General features: G+C 55.7%; 1 protein-coding gene across 12 annotated transcripts in view; it reads right to left on the bottom strand.

Moving 5' to 3' along the window:
• The window catches only part of ANKRD11 (ankyrin repeat domain containing 11), a 180,711-nt gene that overhangs the window by 73,891 nt on the left and 87,972 nt on the right, over positions 1-18,848 (bottom strand). Inside the window, exons 1-3 of one of the 12 annotated variants that reach the window (XM_047846186.1) lie at positions 13,082-13,106; positions 12,885-12,993; positions 11,371-11,441 (exon numbers count right to left, since the gene is read on the bottom strand). The exons of 10 other annotated variants lie outside the window; for them this stretch is intronic. The gene's annotated coding sequence lies outside the window, so the exon portion shown is untranslated. Of the gene's footprint in view, positions 1-11,370; positions 11,442-12,884; positions 12,994-13,081; positions 13,107-18,848 lie in introns of those variants that run through there. One more of the 12 variants, XM_047846185.1, reaches the window with a different exon arrangement.

Below are 18,848 nucleotides of genomic sequence, written 5' to 3' on the forward strand. Positions count from 1 at the left end.
TTTAACAGCCCCAACCAGGAATGACAATTTTGTTGGCTGACTGAAGAGCTGAACTCTTAAAGTAGTTGAAAGAGCGGGTACAAAGGGGAGCTCCAGAGTGGACCAGTGATTTTTGGAGAAAATATCTGTAAACTGAATTCCAGAAACGCCGGTTCCTGCTTGACAATAACACATCCTTGTTAACCTTGTGACCTTCACGGATGTATGCTTAATTAGGCAGAAGCATCCCAAATAACTAAACATAAATGCAAAGTGTTTTTATAATATGTAAACACATAGGTAATGTTACATATGTTCTCCAGTATCACTTACTTAGTAACATTTCCGTCTTAATTCGGCAGGTTCGGGGGCGCCTGGGTGGCTCGATGGGTTAAGCGTCCGACTTCGGCTCAGGTCACGATCTCACGGTCCGTGAGTTCGAGCCCCACATCGGGCTCTGTGCTGACCACTCAGAACCTGCAGCCTGTTTCAGATTCTGTGTCTCCCTCTCTCTCTGCCCCTCCCCTCTTCATGCTCTGTCTCTCTCTGTCTCAAAAATAAATAAACGTTAAGAAAAAAAAAATTTAATTCGGCAGGTTCGTAAAAGACCTGTGTTGAGTCCCAATGTTGGAGCCATGAAGCTCAGTTACTTACAAGAAAAATGCAAAACACAGAATATGTAAATACGCTTTGATCCAAAAGAGTCAGAACATCCATGTGGCCCCAGGGTGGGCTGAGCCTCACGGCCGGTGAGGGGTGGAGGGGGGCTATCTCGACTGTGCTGGGGGACAATGTGCAGGGGACTCGAGCCCCTCAACGGCCCAGAGCCTGCTTGGGATTCTCTCTCTCTCTCTCTCTCTCTCTCTCTCTCTCTCTCTCCCCCTTCCTCTGAAAATAACTAAATAAATACACTTTTCTTAGAAAGTGGCTACAAGGCTTTCTGAAGCTTGCTTTCAAAAGCAACCCCCACACCCCCGTGCCCTACACCTAGAAGCAGGCAGGTGGGATCGCTGGAGGAAGGACCGTGCCCACAGGGACACTCGAGGATGGTGCTCAGGGAGGGACGTGCTCAACAGAAGTCACCTTTCGCGACAAACTGGCCTCCCTGACCCACCCCTCCTCCCCGCATCTGTCACGCGGCTGCTGGAATCCGCTCCAGGCATGGCTGTCAGAGGCATTTGAGGAGACGGCACCCGCCAGGGCTGGCTGTGCAGAGCCCGCCGGCCCAGGGTCCAGGAGGGCGGCCCCAGGAGAGGGCCAGACAGCAACTCCTTCGCAGGCTCTGCTGCTGGGAACAGCTCTTGAAGAACCTGAGAACCACCCTCGACAATCTGGTCGCACAAATACCGCCTGAGGTCTGCCAGCAGCTGGCCGGTGGCCCAACCAGGGCACAGCCCTGATCCCTCACTGTGGCCGTCCCCTGCCTCTCTCTGTCCCTCCATCCGGAGACTGCCTCTCTGCGCTGCATCGACCAGGGGGAGCAGGGACGGTGAGACCACACAGGCCTGTGTGTGCTCACATGCCCGGTGTCAGCAACTCACCCAGCTCGGAGTACCCGAGCCTGTGGCCTTGATGTCGTCATGGCATGCAGCAATGCCCCATGGGTCCCTGGCTCTGCCCCCTGCAGACACCGCCCCCCCCCCCCCAGCTTCCCTCAAGGCCAAACCTAAAGCTACTTCCAAAGCACCCCCGCCCCCCGCCACCCCGGACTCCCTACAAATGCACAGCTGCCCACAGCAACCTGCAGTGGCCCGGGGTGCCCCTCAGCCCTGCTCCTCTGCCCTGGCCCCTCCCCAGCCTGGTAAGTCTGCCTGCCTCTCGGGCCTACGGCAGGCAGCGCTGCAGTGTGCCCGTGGCCCCGGGCCGGGTGCCACAGCCATCGTCCTCACCACGTCCAGTGAGCACTGCCTCTGTGTGTGCTGCTGCCTCTCCCAAAGGCGGGGGCCCTGCCCTGACGTGGGCAGGCACCCCCTTTTCAAGTCCCAAGGTAAGTGCTTGGGAAAGGGGCTCATGCTTAGAAACGGCTCCTGGATACACACACCGAATTCTGGGTTAAAACCAGTTACGTCTGAGGAAAACAACATTACAACGGTAACTCAAAGCGAAAGATCCCTCTTAAACTGTGTCTTTGTTTTACGAAATACCGAAGCCAGCACATCTGCCACGTCTGTTGTCTTCGCGACACTCGTCCGCCACTACTACGTGTCTTCAGGCTCCGACGATAAGCGCCTGGTGTGTATGTCTGCTCTGTAAGAAACTGGCCGTGCAGCGAAACGGCTCTCTTCATCTGAGGAGGCTGCCTTCACCTGGTTTCTGGTTTTGTTCACAAACGGTATGTGGTTTTTTTGTTTGTTTTAAAGTTTTATTTATTTGTTCTTGAGAGAGAGGCAGAGAGAGGGAGAGGGAGAGAGAGGGAATCCCAAGCAGGCCCTGCACTGTCAGCACGGAGCCCGATGCGGGGCTCGAACTCACACACCGTGAGATCACGATCTGAGCTGAAAGTAAGAGTCGGACTCTTGGGGCGCCTGGGTGGCGCAGTCGGTTAAGCGTCCGACTTCAGCCAGGTCACGATCTCGCGGTCCGGGAGTTCGAGCCCCGCGTCGGGCTCTGGGCTGATGGCTCAGAGCCTGGAGCCTGTTTCCGATTCTGTGTCTCCCTCTCTCTCTGGCCCTCCCCCGTTCATGCTCTGTCTCTCTCTGTCCCAAAAATAAATAAACGTTGAAAAAAAAATAATAGTAAATAAAAGAGTCGGACTCTCAACCGACTGAGCCACCCAGGCGCCCCACAAACGGTAAGTTCTAAACCCAACCGGCTTCCAACCACTTTCTCCAAACGCATCTTTTTAAGGCTTTTCTGTGCAGCGCTTTCTCTCGCCGTCAAATTAACTTCTTGCTCTAAAGGAAAATACAGGACAACGAAAGACTACAGAACAAGGGGTGGGGGCAGGATGTCGTCGAGATGCAGGCACAAGACTGGAGAGGAAGGGGGAGGCCACGAGGACCGGCTCGGACCTCATCACAACCCAGCTCGACCCTGGCACCGCATCCTGGGCAAGGACGGCGCGCCACGTCAAAGCCACGGCACCCTGACCTCAACAACAGGTTCTTCCAGAAGACACGAAAAGTTCTCCAAAGGCTCGGATCTAACCAAAAAGCAGGGCTGCAACCTCACTGCTGGCTTACGGCCGAGAGAAACGAAAGCCCGTCACACAAAAACTTGTACGTGAACGTTCGTCCGGCACTGTTCAGAGCCACCAAGAGGAGCAAACGACGGCGATGTCCGTCAAGTGATGACGACAGACAAAATGAGGCGCTTCCGCACGAGGATCCAGGATCCAGCCGTGAAGAGGAATGATGTGCCCACACACGTTACGACACACACGAACCCTTGAGACGCGGTGCTCGGTGGAAGGCCCCACGTTGTGTGATGCGGTTCCACGAAACGTCCAGGACAGGCAGAGCCCCAGCCACAGAGAGCAGGCTAGTCATGGCGGCAGGCCACCGGGTTCCTGGTGAGGAACCGCGCTGAACACAGGCAGACACACCTGTGACCAAACCACACCCAAGGACGCGCAGAACAGGACAGCCGGAGCAAGGTCCGAGGACGGACGGCTCCAGAGCTGACACCCCATCCTGCTGGTGACACCGCTCACAGTTTTGCAAAGCGTCATCACTGGAAAAACTAGGCAAACTGTGTGTGAGCCTACAATGGCCTCAAGAAAGCCAGCCAACAAAGAGAGACCAGGGGGAGCCGACCTAGGCCCAGCCCCACCGCCAGCTGAGGGCTTGTCCCCTCGGCAGGGCCCAGGCGCAGCCCAGGCTCGCGTGACCACAAAGCAAACCTTTTCCAGATGCAGGTCCCGGAGCAGCAGGGGAAGAGACGGGCCGCCCCAGTCAGATGCGGTGGGGAGGGCCTGGAGGGGCAGGGGGGCTGCAGTCAGCACAAGCAGCTTCTAGCACTACAGCAGGCGAGGTTCCTCTCAGGCTCCGGGGACACCGACTCCCGCGGCAGCCACATGCGACCGGGGCGCGGAGCCCATGTGGAGAAGTCTCTGGAAGGGAGGGGCTCCCGGCCACGACCCGGGGAGCAGTGCCGAGTACCCACATGGCCTGCCAGCGCCTCTCCGGGACCACCCTTGTCAGGACCCTGGGGCCCGCCACACCCTCAGCACAGTACAGGTTCTGCAAGCAAAGCAGTGACCCTGAACCCTCCCACCCCATCGCGCCAGGCAAAACGGTCAAAGGCTCCTACAATCCGACCCAGGAACCGCGGAGCCAACTCCCCCAACTAAGAGGGGGCAGTGTCTGCCTTGAGCCCAGCTCCCACTGCTGGTGAAAACGAGCCCACCGAAGCCCGCGGTCCACCCCACTGAGGATGGCAGTGGTGTCCACTGGCCCGCGCTCACCTGACCTCACTTCCTTCCCCCACAAGTCCCAGATGCAGAAGTGAGGTGTAACCAAGGAGACCATCATCCTGCGTTAAGATCTCCACGACTCCGGTCAGAGGGAGCCGAGCGCGGCCGCGATGCCCCTGCACCTGCAAGGCCTGCAGATCCGCACGCACACCGAAGGACCAGGTGAGAACCCTCTGCTGCCCACTGACCCTGAGCCCCGTGGCTGCACAGCTCAGCTCCATGCTTCAGTGTCCCTAAATATGTTTGGCAATGACACGGTCAGTCTCCCCATCTCATGACAAACGAGAATTAAAAACCACCGCGGGCCTGTGTTCTTTTCTGACACACCGGGAAGGAGACAGACTGGCTTTCGTTTCTTTCCCATCAACTCAAGAAAGGCACAAGTCACAAAGAGGACGGCCTGAACACCAACACTCAGCAGAGTAACTATTCCCAAGAAACAAACCAACACGGCCAACTTCACAGTCTGGTGCGGTTTTAACCCAACAGACTGAGACATGGCGGCTCCAGGCAGCCAAGAGCGAGCACACGCGTTCCCTTTATGTCGGCACACGAGCCCAACAGTCTATCCCAGCACAGCTTCTCAGGGGCAGGAGAGGAGGAGGGCAGTGCAGGCTGGAGATCTGCACCCCACCCCCAAGAAGGGGCTCTCCCAGGTGCCCAGGGTGACACACATCCGCCAGAGCTATGCTAGCTAGCAGCACCCAAAGATGGCAACGCTGAGGGGGAGGGCAGGCGCACCTGGTCCCCTCCAGGCAGCTCTGCCCACGGTGGGCGTGTCCTGATGCTCAGCCGCACAGCAACCAGAGAACCACGTGGAAGGCAGGTGCACTGACCAGGGAAGGCCACGTATTTATCTAACAGCCAGAATGTGAATCCATCAAAACACCAGTCTCCTATGCTCCGGCACATTACGCAACACCAAAGACGGTTGGTTCATCAAGAACCACTTCTTAAGAAGTCCTCCTGAACTCTAAAGTGGGAACCAGAGGAGCAATGGATTCCAGAACACAACAGTACGAGTGAAGGTCTGCACTGAACCCAGGGGTCCCCCCACTGATTGCTGCCTCAAACCAAAGAAACACGAAGAGACCACCAAGGACAGCACCTGACTCTCACATAAATAAAGGATTTTAAACACTCGATTCTGTGAAAAATGACCACTGGAGTTTACACCCTAAGGAGGAAAAGAAAAAGTAAGCCCGTAACAAGATGGACCGTAACACTCCCGGTCTACAAGAAAAGCCACACGGTGCCATCCTCCATGGACAGGGTGAGGGAACCACCCACAGCCACACAGCACCACCACCACATTCTCCTCCATCAAGAGGGCGGGGGCGGCGGGGGAGCTGCCTACAAGAGGGGTTTGCAGGAAGCCCAAGCAACAAGCCCATCCAAAGGGAGCCCCTGGTCTGGAGCGAGGTGGTCAGCAGGCCTTCAAGGGACAGTCAAGAGTGCCAGCGGCTCGAACCAAGCACTGATAAGAGAACAAAGGCCAAGATTCTTAAAGGTCTTTAACCAGGAGAGATTCTGCCAAAGAATGTGCGAGTATAAAGCATGATGTCTGAGATTTACATTAAAACATTAAAGTTTAAAAACTTTAAAAAAAAAAAAAAACAAAGACACAAATAAGCAGGGGAAGGAAACAGATGTAACCGGACTGGCAAAATGTTGGTGACTATTGAAACTGGGTAGGTATACAAGGGCACTATTCTCTCAGATTCTGTGAATGTTTAGAAATATCCCTAACAGAAAGTTAAATAAAAATTTTAAGTTTTGTGTGAAGTCAGAGAGCTGCCATGTCTTGGTGGCTCACTGAAACTCACTCCCTGGCAATACACCGTCCTCCCTCTCAGCCACAGCTGTCCACCAGTCCCCCACGTGTGTTCCCCACTCACCCAGTTTCCCAGCTCCTTCACAGAAGCGCTGCTGTGCACATGCTCACACGTGCACGCACGCAGCGGAGGAAGGCTAGAGGGACCACAGCCGATGTTCTCATGACAAGAAATGAACATTCAGATCACCGTCATTCTGTCTCTCCCCCTTACTACTAGCGTGAGGAGCTCTCCTCCAGGTTCAGACCACTGGATGGGAGAAGAGACACGCTGCTAGCCAGTAAGAGGAAACGCCTCCGCGAGTCCTCCAGTCTAACCCAAAAGAGTTATGTCACATTCCCAAGATCCTAAGCCAAGCTAATGGCTGAACCTGAACAAAAAAGCCTTATTTCCAAAACCATACCAAAATAAATGGTGTAGCTATGGGGTGAAAGGCAGTACCTCTGTCCTACCGACACTGGACCCTGGCCTCACGGCACCCTCACGGCACCGTGCTGTAGGCCGGTGCCTACAGCCCAGGATGGAGAGTACCTGCCATAGCGCATTCTGGTCCCTAAAAACGGAGGCACACCAGGGACACCTGTACATGCCATCAAGTACCATGACCAAGGCCAGAGCAGTGTCCCTCCTCCCTGTGCTGTGCTCCCCCCACAGGCCTCCCAGTGCCTGACTCGGGTCCCAACCCCAGAGGTCGAGGCGAAGGTGCAGAGAGCAGTGGAGGGCTCCCTGTCAACAGGAGGAAGATGGTCTGCAGGTATGGGAAGATCACCCTGGGAGCTGGGGGCCTGGGCACCCCCACCACCCGATGCCCTCCCAGCTACACAGGATGGCTGCTCTGGCCTCACCCAGCAGGGCAGTGCATTCCGGGTGCCGATGGCACGAAGAGCACAGCATCAAGGTGTCTCCTACAGCCGTGGCCAAGCCCAGGCACGCATCTGGGTGCACTAACGCTGCTGCTCCCCGGGAGGGGCTGGCCCACAGAAAGGACACTCGGCACACGTGTTCATCCGTGCCCACTAACACTCTTTAAAAAGCTAGCCCGAAAATGTATGAGGCCGGGACATGCCCAGAAAGCGTTTCGGACTGGTTCCTGGGTGGTGGGGACAGCCCCTCGCCCGCCCCACGCCACACACGCGGCAGGTCCGGGAGCAGTCTGCACGCGGCAGGGCCCGGAAGGCAGCGGGCGGGCGTCTCCGCAAGCAAGGTGCACTTGGGCTCTTTATCTCATTATCTCAAACCCAAGAATTTCTGAGATAGACCGTCTACCAGCTTCTAAGTGGAATGAAAAATTTATAAGATAATTTAAAAAAAAAAAAAAAGGAAGCTCAAATCAAGTGTAAACCACCAACAGGTCTCAATACACCTTGAAACCTGGACGTGGGGCTAAGAGACTGGAGGCGCAGCCTGCGTGAACGAGCCACGCGTGTGCCCCCGACCAGGTCAGGGCTTCCAGCGGCAGCTCTGGCAGTGTGCTCGGCACCCACATGCTGCCAAGGGCACCCCGAACTCTCGGGACCCTGCTCCGCCCCTCCCTTCACGAACACCAGCCCTTCGAGGGGCGGTACGTGCCGCCCCAAATACGGAAGATCATATGTGCTCACCGTCGACGAGCTCGGGCCGAGGGTGGAGGACAAACCGGACGACTGCCCGTTCATGTTCTAACTATCTCCAAATAATTTCCCGGGGAATATAATTTTCATCAAAAATCTCGAAGATACAAAAAAAATTTTAGAACGAGCCTGCTACAGAGCCCTAGCATCTCACAGTTTCCAGCCCTCGTAGCCCTCGTCTCTCAAACCACACACCCTCGTCTTTATTCACCAGACATTCTATTTTCTCCGTCTCCAAACTGCTCAGGCTTCAATTCAGGTCCAAATATAAATGAGCATGTATCAAACGCCTCCTTTCGACCAAGAAAGCCACTGTGAAAGATGTTATTTCTGGCATCCCAGCTGCAAAGTGACGATGCATTTTTAACTCCTTCTCTCCTAAGTTGTAGGGTGCCGGGGGCCGGCAGGTACCTGGCTGGCAAGCTACCCCAGAGCACACGTGGCCGTGGCCGCACCCGCATCCCTGGGGGCCCCGCACGCCCTGCAGACCCACCTGAGGACACCACCGAACCAAGGGAGCTGCCCCGGGCAGCGAACAGTCAACATTTCTGCCGTAAGGCCAAACGAGTCTTTGCTTAAAGACAAAAATCAATAGGACACAGGTTCATTTGCAGAGAATCTAGAGAGAAGTGCAGGGGAACCTGACAGAGCTGCTGAACTGACAGCCACAGGCTCTCCTATCAGTGTGCTTTCTGCAGGGAGGTGGAGGGAGGAGGAAGAGCATGCTGGGGAGAGCTGGTGGCAAATATATAAACAAGGCTTCACACGGGGTGCCTGGGGGGCTCGGTCGGTTGAGCGTCCGACTTCGGCTCAGGTCATGAGCTCACGGTCTGTGAGTTCGAGCCCCGCGTCGGGCTCTGTGCTGCCAGCTCGGAGCCTGGAGCCTGCTTCGGATTCTGTGTCTCCCTCTCTCTCTCTCTCTGCCCCTCCCCTGCTCACGCTCTCTCTCTCCCTCTCTCTCAAAACTAAACAAACATAAAAAAATTTTTTTTCATAAAAATAAACAAGGCGTCACTGACACAACTGGCACCAGGCACCAGGGTTTAAAGGAGAAATCGTGCAGCTCTGGCCTCAACGACCCAGCAAGTCAGTCCTTGGGTCAGGGACACAGTGACAAGTGGAGACGGTAAGGAGAATAGGCAGAAGGCATTTCCCGGCATGTGCTCCAGAGGAAAGCTCGCTGCACAGACGCACCAGCCCCGGTTCCTACAGGCCCAGCGCCCAGGCCCTGAGCAGACAGTAAATAATCGATCCCTAGCGTGAGTGCAGGGGTGGGCAAAAAGAAGAGACAGCAAGAAGGAAGGAAGACCGCAGAAACTCCCCAAACGCCCACACCCGTCAGTCCGGGCACGTTGTCTGAAGGAGCGACAGCTTTCTCACTGTAAAAACCCCAACCAACATCGTCACAGAAAGCCGTATTATGACGAGAATTCTAGCTTACGCGACGGGCCGTGTGGCTGTCTAGTGACGCAAACAAGCAGCCTGCACGGGATGACACGCCTCCCAGCACTAACGGGAAGACACGGCAAGTCCTGCACAGAGGTCAAGAGGCAGGAGACGGTCACAGTGACAAGAGTCACCCGAACCCCCCGCTTCAGGGAGACGGTGGGCCCTCCACATACCGTATCCTACCCCTCCCTGCAAGAGGGGCGTCCCCGGGAGCAGCAGGGGGCAGCAGGCGACAGTGGCACAACGCCACGTAAGATCCCTCTCCACGTGCCCACACCTTGACAGCTGGTTCCAGGTGAACACGAGTCCTCAGCTGGCCCGAGAAGCAGAGCCTCGGGACTCTTCCGGAAGAAACCTTTACAGGCAGAGGGGAAAGCTTCACCTGAACCCACACGCACTACCCTGGGCCGCCAAGTTCCCGCGAACCAGGATCTCGCTCCTGAATGTGACCAGCTGCTCAGGTGTTGAAGCGCAACGGGGAGCCCCGAAGAAGAGCCCAGATGTGGGCCCACCACACAGCGGCGCTCTTCTATCCAAACCCAGACAGAACCAGACGGAAGCCGCCCCCCACCCCCCACCCCCGCCAACAGGCTTGTTAGGAGATGCAGACCTTCAGAATTCTCGAGACCCGAGGCCCTTCAGTTAGTCAAATTCAGGCCGGAGGACATTTGGGGCGTGGGTGTGGGTGTGTTTTCACCAAACCCACTCACCTTGTCATCAAGTGTTCAGGGAACATTCTCCGCCCCGTGAGCAGATGTGACGGGGGCAGGAGAAAGCCAGATGGACCTGTGAGGGCCATGGGTCGTTCATCTGGTGACAGCCATTCAAGCTCTCTGGGCCATGGCTTGGCTGTGGCCCTCAGATCACATGTGTTCCATTTCCTCCCGGGGCGCCTGAGAAACTTCAAGGACGTGTGCTCTGGTGGAACTAATGAGGCCTGGGGAAGGCAAGGGGAAGCAGGGAGGGGCCAGGCTTCGGTGCTGACCCACCTGCTCCCTCCTTGTGCCCTGGGGTCCTCCAAGCCATCAGAAGCGTCCTTGGAGAGGGGGGGGGGGGGGGGCGCCTGCAGGGGATGCTCCAAGCAGAGCTGGAAGAACTCAGTCACTTCGGCTGCTGCTCTACCTGGAGCCCGCACCGCACACCCAGCAGGAAGTACAATGACTAAAGCCACTCACGCAGCCGCCGATGCCGTGGCAATCCCTCTTTCTCGTCTGGATTTTCAACTTCCACACCACGGTCAGTTATTAAAACCAGTTACTAGAAGTTACCCGATGTAAAACGCTAATCACTCAAGCCTGACTCATACCCCAGCTCAGTCTAGACACCTGGCTCAAGGTGTCTGGAGAAAGAAGAGGAAATCAAGTGTGATCTCTCTTTTTAAACAACTACTTAAACGTGAAAACAGCAGTACGTTTTTACTATACAAAAATTCAGATAATGCTGACGCACTGAAGAAAAACTGAGGACAAATCCCCAGTACCCAAGTCTCCAGTGAAACACCGGTGTGTATCTTCTGGCCAAAAGCGAGATCACACTGAATCTGCTGCTTAGGGGACTCAGGTTTCTGAACCAATGCGCCCCACCTCTCCACTGACGTTTACAAGCCTCAGGCGTGAGCACACTGTCTCTAAGTCAACACTGAAACACGCCTCCTGGCCCAGATCTGCTGCCTAGGTGCACACTGCCTGACAGAACTGCAAGGACCTGTAACCCTGACCTGGTTCCCCACTGCTCAGTTTAGAGGTGAAAAGCAAGAATTAGAGGACTTGTCTGTCTCAAGGCACCCAGAGCGTGCACCCCTGGCTTCCAGAGCAGAGCACGGGCAGGATCCACACGATCACCCCAGGAGGACGACCCTGGAAAAGGCTCAGACATCAGCACTCCTTTGTGGACTCCCGCTGGGCAGCTCCTGACTGGAGGAGCCCGGGGGGGGGGGGGGAGGGGGGGGGGGAGGAACCACAAGTTTCCCCCAGCTCAGACCAGCCCCTCCCCCGGCGCTGCTGGCTCGCGACCCGAGAGCGGATGGGCACGCAGCCGACCAAAAAGTGGGACCAGCGGCCTCCCACCACCTGGAAATACATACCTACGACGTAAGGCAGAAAAGATGTTGTGGTGCTGGTTACGATGAGAGACAGATATGGGGAGCAAGGTCATCTAGAACACAAACAGGGAGGAACCACAAAAGGAAACAATTATTTCGCGGATACAAGTTGCAAGACAACGGAAAGCCACCAAGAGATGCAATTTAAGATCCCGAAGGAAATCCAAACGCTTCTTCCTGGCTGCAACTCCCCAGCTCCTCCAGAGAGGCATCCACAGCCCCTGTACACACGCGGGGGATGCCTGCTATTTACCGTGTACCCGCAACCAGAGGGCAGCGAGGTCGCCCCGGAACAAGGCTGCACCGGGAACCACCAGAGCCTGGCGGCCAAAGTCAAGTTGAGGCCCCAACGGTGGTGACGATGGCTCTGCGGATTCAAGATGCAGCCACTGGATGGTCACTCAGATGAAAGCAAAGCACCCGAACCAGGTTATACGGGCACCAAATGGGCACATGTGCGGATCCCCCAGACCTGGAGAGCTGCCTCCAGGCCCAGCCCCGCCCCCACCTTCCTTTCCCATTAGTGTGCATGCATCCCGGCAGGAAGGTGACCATATCTCACGCCCACTAGCACCATGCGGGATCTTCCCATGCTGCGTGTCTGTCAACCCCAGCTCCCAAAGAAGGAGGCACTCCAGCGAAAGCAAATGTCAAGACCAAGTATCTAAACGGTCCCCTGCCCGTCCCAAATCCAACTCAGGTAAGAATGATCTCCAAGGCTTCCCTGAAGAGCCCAGGCTTGTCTCACACCCCACCCTCAAGCCCTGAGTCCTGGAGCACGGGGAAGGGACCGGCAGTGCTGCTCCAGCCACGACCAGGGAGAGCCTGCCGCGAGGTGCCCGGAGCTACCCACGCACGGCCTTCTGGAGTTCCAGGGTGGAGGGATACGCAGGCACACCTCAGGAAGAAGGCTAACTTGTCTGGGGACATGTTCTCCCCTCACTCGCTCTAAAGCTGGTGAAGCGTCAGTCACCCTAGGTGTCTCCAGATACGGCTGAGATCCGTAACACAACACCTATCTCCACACGCCAGTACGGAAAACCAATGACAAAAACTGAACTCCAGAGATCAGGGGCAGAAGGGTCAGAGCGGTGCCTCTGACCAGATTCAATACGGGGGGCTGGCACAGAGAGGGGTGACTGGGGCGGGTGGAGGGTCAGAGGAAGATGAAAACATTCACTGTGTAAAGGGACAGGGTAGGTCTTACAAGGTTTCGTCACCAGAAACCTGTGGCTCTGTGAGGTGATGGATGCCGGGTGAACTCGCTGTGGGGTCATTTGACAACAGACATCGAATCGCCCCCCTGCACACCGTGAATGTCTGCAGTGATACACGTCAACTGTATCTCAATGACACTGGAGGGAAAGATCATAAAAACTTTAAAAGGAGGAAGGGAGAGGAAATGATGTTTTGCGTCCTCTCACCTCACTCAGGTGGCCCCTGGCCCCACACTCTGCAGCAGCCTACATGTACTAACCGCAGAAATCATGACTCACATTCAGCAGCCAGAACTGTGGAGGGCGGGGGGCCCTGCCCTGGCAGGCGTGGGCCCGGGGAAGGTGGTGGTGGTGAGGGACACATCAACAGGTGGCTTTCCATGGCAGTCTGTATGAAAGAAGGGAGAGCTTCCAGATCAGTCTCCAGAACTCGAGACTCTTGCCCTGTGCTCTTTACAAAACGATAAAACACCCACCTGTTCGCTTCCTCAAGCAGCAGGGAGGGCATACCACCTCCGGGAAGAGTGTGCCCTCGAGAGCCCTAGCTGTGATAAAGCACCCACTTCACTGGAGGTCAGGCTGCAGAGTTGCTGGCCAGCAGCACAAGAGGAATGACAAGAGAGGAGGCAAGGTCAAAGTACTTCCAATTCCAATTGCCTTCAGAAGTGCAATTTATTCCCAACTATTAAGCAAACCAAACAGCTATTTTTTTTTAATTTTTTTTTTCAACGTTTATTTATTTTTGGGACAGAGAGAGACAGAGCATGAACGGGGGAGGGGCAGAGAGAGAGGGAGACACAGAATCTGAAGCAGGCTCCAGGCTCTGAGCTGTCGGCACAGAGTCTGATGCGGGGCTCGAACTCACGGACCCTGAGATTGTGACCTGAGCCGAAGTCAGACGCTTAACCGATGGAGCCACCCAGGCGCCCCAAGTCAGACCATCTTTTTTTTTTTTAATTTTTTTTTCAACGTTTATTTATTTTTGGGACAGAGAGAGAGACAGAGCATGAACGGGGGAGGGGCAGAGAGAGAGGGAAACGCAGAATCGGAAACAGGCTCCAGGCTCTGAGCCATCAGCCCAGAGCCCGACGCGGGGCTCGAACTCACGGACCGCGAGATCGTGACCTGAGCCGAAGTCAGACGCCCAACCGACTGAGCCACCCAGGCGCCCCGCCAAACAGGTATTTAATGGCATTTGTAACTTATCATCTTCATTCTTGATTTTTTCATGGTTATCTATTTTGAGAGACAGCGTGTGTGCAAAAGCAGGAGAAGACCGGCGGGGGGGGCGGGGCGGGGGGGGGGGGGGAATCCCCAGCAGGCTCCACGCTATCAGCACAGTGCCTGATGTGAGGCTCAATCCCACGAACTGGGAGATCATGACCCGAGCCAAAACCAAGAGCTGGACGCTTAACCGACTGAGCCCCTCAGGCGCCCCTCTCTCCATTATTTTCTACCCAGTCCACCGAGTTATTTGAGAAAACACTAACTGTTTTGTAGGCCACCTTACAAACAACACTTTCCTGATGTTGTTCTGCTGTAACTTTTCTGAAAACAAATTTCAAGAGAAGGTTCCAAAACGTCCCATTTTCCACGGCTAAGGAAAGGTCTCCAGTGGTTTACAACGGGAACGTGTGAATGGACAACTTGCTCGCACACCAGGACGGAGACCTCCCTGGTCCGCCCCACGGGCCACAACCAAACAGAGGCCATGCCACTCAGGAGGCTCTTGGCCTCTGGCCATAAAGCGACCACCTACCCGACCAACTTCCCCCCAACAGAGAAAACTGCAAGTCAACAGCCGCCATCTCTGCTCCTCCCTCTCTGGACAGAGGGGAGGCACGAGAAGAGCCCAGAGAAGCCGAGTGTCCCCAGGGCTGGCCCACGAGCTGCTCTTTGCGGCCTCTTCAGCCCCACTGAGTGAGAATGGAGAAGCCAGAGGCACCGTTCAACAGTAAGTATGATCAAAGGACTGCACTTTCCTTCTTCGCTCACTTTCAAAGACTTCAGAAATATAAATTCATTTGAGAACAGCCCGTCAGCCACGGCCTTTGGAAGAAAACAATCCTATTCGGCACTATTCTTCATTTTTGGTAACAGAAAGCCCCGTGCTGGCAGGGAGGTGGCCATGTGAAGAACCCACAGAAGGTAAGGCGCCCCCGGGGGACCGAGAAGCTGGTGCCGCAGCTGGAGGCTAAGGTTAGGCTGCCCTCCCGGGGACCCTCTCTCCATCCAATCGCCCAGGGGCCTGTACAGGAAGGACTATGCCCCAGACACAAACTGGGGACAGCCAACTGTCTCCAGCACTTTCATTCATTCTCATTACTGCCCAGGCCATGAACTACCCCAGGGTCTCCAAACCTCTACCACAGACCTCAGAGGGTCAAACCTGAGTATTTTAGCAAATCTCATTAAAGCAGAGAAGGAAGTCGAAGCTCTCCCAACTGGCTTTAAAAAGTTAAGGAACACGGGAGGGCTCCTGGGGGTTCAGTCGGTTAAGCGTCCGACACTTGGTTTGAGCTCAGGTCATGATCTCACGGCTCGTAGGTTCGAGCCCCACGTTGGGTTCTGCTCTGACAGCACGGAGCCCGCTTGGGATTCTCTCTCTTCCTCTCTGTCCCTCCCCCGCTCATGGTCTTTCTCTCCTCTCAAAATAAATAAACTTAAAAAAAAAAAAAAAAGTTATGGAACACAACGTCAACCATGTCACGGAAAATCACTGGCTTGGTCACATTTGCCTGTGAAAGAAACAAAGGGGCGCCAGGGTTTCCTTACTCCTCAGATTTTCATTCTTCTAAGTAAAGCCCTCACTGATTAAAACACACTGGACTTCAGATGAACAATTTATCTACTTTTAATGTGGGCCAAAAAAATGATCCCCGCTGCAAGGTTTTCTATTAACGTAGTGACCAAACGTAACCACGGATTCCTGCAGAGAACCCCACTTTCAAAAGCCAGGTGGCTAAGAGCCACGAGGCATATACCGCTGGTTACACAGGCGATCCCGGAGAACCTGCCCGAGCTTGTCCCTGCCACCCTCACCCTCCACACGAGGCTCCCATCCCTCAGACCTGAGACGTGGGAGCGGCACGGCCCCCAGCACCAGGACGGCCCGCGAGGCCTCGCCGCCCACAAGGCACCCTGTCCTCGGCCGTGGGCCGCCCCCGGAGGACACGGCACAGCTCTGGGGCGGGGGAGGCCCGGCCTTCCCTTCCCTGGGAGGGTCGCTACAAGCACGGGGCACTCGGAGCTGCCGCGCTCACCGCTCATGCCTGCCGGGGAACCTGCGGGACACAAGTAACGACAGAAGGGCGAGTCCTGATCTAGCGACGTCACCTCTCGCCTTGTGGCAGGTGGAAAGAGCAGACACTTTCACGAGTCACCAACGTTTTCACCTAAGAAAATGCGGCCCGACCAGCACGGATTACAGCAGGCCAGAACAGAAACCACAGAGTCATTTTCAGATGACACAATGACTTCTTTTAAACAGTGAGTTCCTAAAATGGAAGCCCGAGGTGAGGACCCCGTTCCATCACTGGCCAGGCTGCAGGCAAGGGGACGTCTGTCTACTCAGAGTCGTGTGCCCCAGACGCCAGAATCACCCCTAGGACGCCCCAGGTCAACAGGCAGGAAGGGCTGCGTGACACGTCCACACAGCGCCTTCCTTGCAGAGCCTCCCGGCGCCCGCACGGTCCACGCCGGGGGCCCTCCACGTCGTCCTGGAGGGCAAAGAAGCCGCAGAAGGCCGCGTGAAGCGCCAACAGACAGCCTTCCAGACGGGTGGAGCGCGTGCGACGCGCACACAGGGCGTGTGGGAAGTGCGGCTCCACAGGCTGACCCAGAAGGGCGGGGAGAGACGGGCCAGGCCGACCGGCCGGCGCAATCGGGCAGCGAGGCCCAAGCCAGGAAAGGCGCACACCATTTCTGGGACGTGACACCAAGTTAAGAAAACCCCAGCAAGTCTGCTGAGTAATGCAGGTGGAATGTAAACACGGGGACAAGGGGCAGGAGGCCGCTGCTGGCTACCACGAGCCGCCTCCTGCGGGGAGGGGGGGGTGGGAGCTTTCGGGGTTCACCCTGTGCAGCTCTGAGTCTGAGGCACTTCTATTAAGACTGCACTCAGCTTGTGGACCACTGCCGTGAACAGCCAGTTGGGGGAACAAAACCTGCACTCACCTACTGGGTTCTTTAAAGTAAAATTATTTTGAACTAATTTAAACTTACTACAAAAGCGCAGAGTTCCTGTATACCTTTCAGTGGGCTTCCCCTGATGTTACCATCTCACGTAATCACAGTAAAATTATCCCCAACTCCAAAGACCCACAGAAGCCACGCTACTAAAAAAGCACAGACCTGACTCCCAACGTGACCATCCCACTCTGGTCCAGGCTCCACGCTGTTCTCAGGGTCGGGCTCCCCGGTTCCCCCGGCTGAGTTACTTTTTAATGCTATAAAATGAAACAATACTTTGTAAAATCACATGAAACAGACCGAAAGCAGTCTCAGCTTTGCCTGCAGGTCTGCCAAATGAGCAGAGTTTACAAGAAATCCTCAAGAGGATTAAAAAGCCAGAACGCTACGTGTGCGTGTCAGCGGGAAATGTTTAGATCCGAGAAGACACAGTTTGAAGGAAACCGTCCAGAGGCCTGTAGAAGCCCCCTGGGGTCTTGGGCGAGCAGGAATCAGCTCACCACCAGCAGGCGAGGAACCACTTAACAGGCAAGAAGCAGGGCCTGCTGGGCTCCGACGGCCAGAGAGCAGCAGAGGCCCGGGGGGTGGGGGTGGCTGTCTAGCCCAAAACTGAGCAAGGCCCCGGCCTGCCTCACAGATCCTAAAGGCAAGCCGTGTAAGGAGCAAACTGTTTCCAAGAACTAACTGGATCCTAGAACAAAGCTCAGGAAGATTTTCAGGAATACGAGACTGCGCAGCAAGCACCCAAGGAGGCAAAACTGGATGCCTGGCCTCCAGATACTCCTAGACGTGGAAGCTGGAACAACGGCACAAAACATATACGCGTACGTGCCGACATAAAGAAACAAAGATGTGCTAGAAGACACACGCCTTCCCCGCGAGATGCCCCCCTCCACCTGCACAGGCGCAGGGCTCCAGGCTTGCTCTGGAGGAAGGGGGCGGAAGGGGGCCAGGACTGCACAGGCAGGGGCGGGAACCTGGCAGTCGCCCCCGTGGCCAGGCGGCCGAGGCTAGCACCCACAGGCCACGGTGACAGCATGCACTCTCAGACCGGATACGAGGAGAGGGCACGCCCCTCTCTGGTCCTCTCTCCCCAAAACCAAAACCCCCGTCTACGAAGAAAGCATCAGACAAACCCAAAGACAGGACGTCCTACAAAACACTGGCTGGAGCTCCTCCAAACCGTCAAGGTCACAATGACCAGAAGAGACTGAGAAACGGTCCGGCCCAGAGGAAACCAAGCTTAGCAAGGACACAGGACGATTCAGTGTGCTGGGTGGGGCTCGGGCCAGAGAAGGGACGTCAGGGAGGAATGGAGGAAATGGGAATCAAGTCTGCAGGTGGGGTGAGCAGCAAGGCACTGATGCTGGCTGCTGTTTTAAGGAACGTGCCGTGGTGACGTGACACGCTGGCTACCAGGGGAAGCTGGGAGAGAGGTTTACAGGAATTCTCTATTATGTTTACAACTTTTCCAAAAGTCTGAAAGTCTTCCAAAATAAAAGGTGTGTCCAAAAAATACCCCCAGGCATTTTAAGAAATACAACACATACCCGCAGGTATAATAAAGAAAACACAACACAAAGTAAGAAAAACCAATCAAGTGAAACCAGCCCAGAGCTGACAGAGAGGGCCAAAGTAGCAGACGCAGACATTAGTCCGTTACTGCACATCTGGGCTCCCAGGCTCCAAAAAGCAGCTAGAGGGGCGCCTGGTGGCTCAGTCAGTAAAGAGTCTGACTTTAGCTCAGGTCATGATCTTGAGGTCCGTGGGTTCAAGCCCCACGTCAGGCTCTGTGCTGACAGCTCAGAGCCTGGAGCCTGCCTCGGATTCTGTGTCTCCCTCTCTCTCTGCCCCTCCCCTGCTCACACGCTGTCTGTCTGTCTCTCTCTCTCTCTCTCTCAAAAATAAACAAACATTAAATTAAAGGGGTGCCTGGGTGGCTCAGTCGGTTAAGCAGCCGACTTCGGCTCAGGTCATGATCTCACGGTCCGTGGGTTCGAGCCCCGCGTCGGGCTCTGTGCTGACAGCTCAGAGCCTGGAGCCTGTTTCGGA

This window comes from Prionailurus viverrinus, unplaced genomic scaffold (genome assembly GCF_022837055.1).
Source record: "Prionailurus viverrinus isolate Anna unplaced genomic scaffold, UM_Priviv_1.0 scaffold_38, whole genome shotgun sequence".
In the NCBI taxonomy this organism is placed as follows: domain Eukaryota; kingdom Metazoa; phylum Chordata; class Mammalia; order Carnivora; family Felidae; genus Prionailurus; species Prionailurus viverrinus.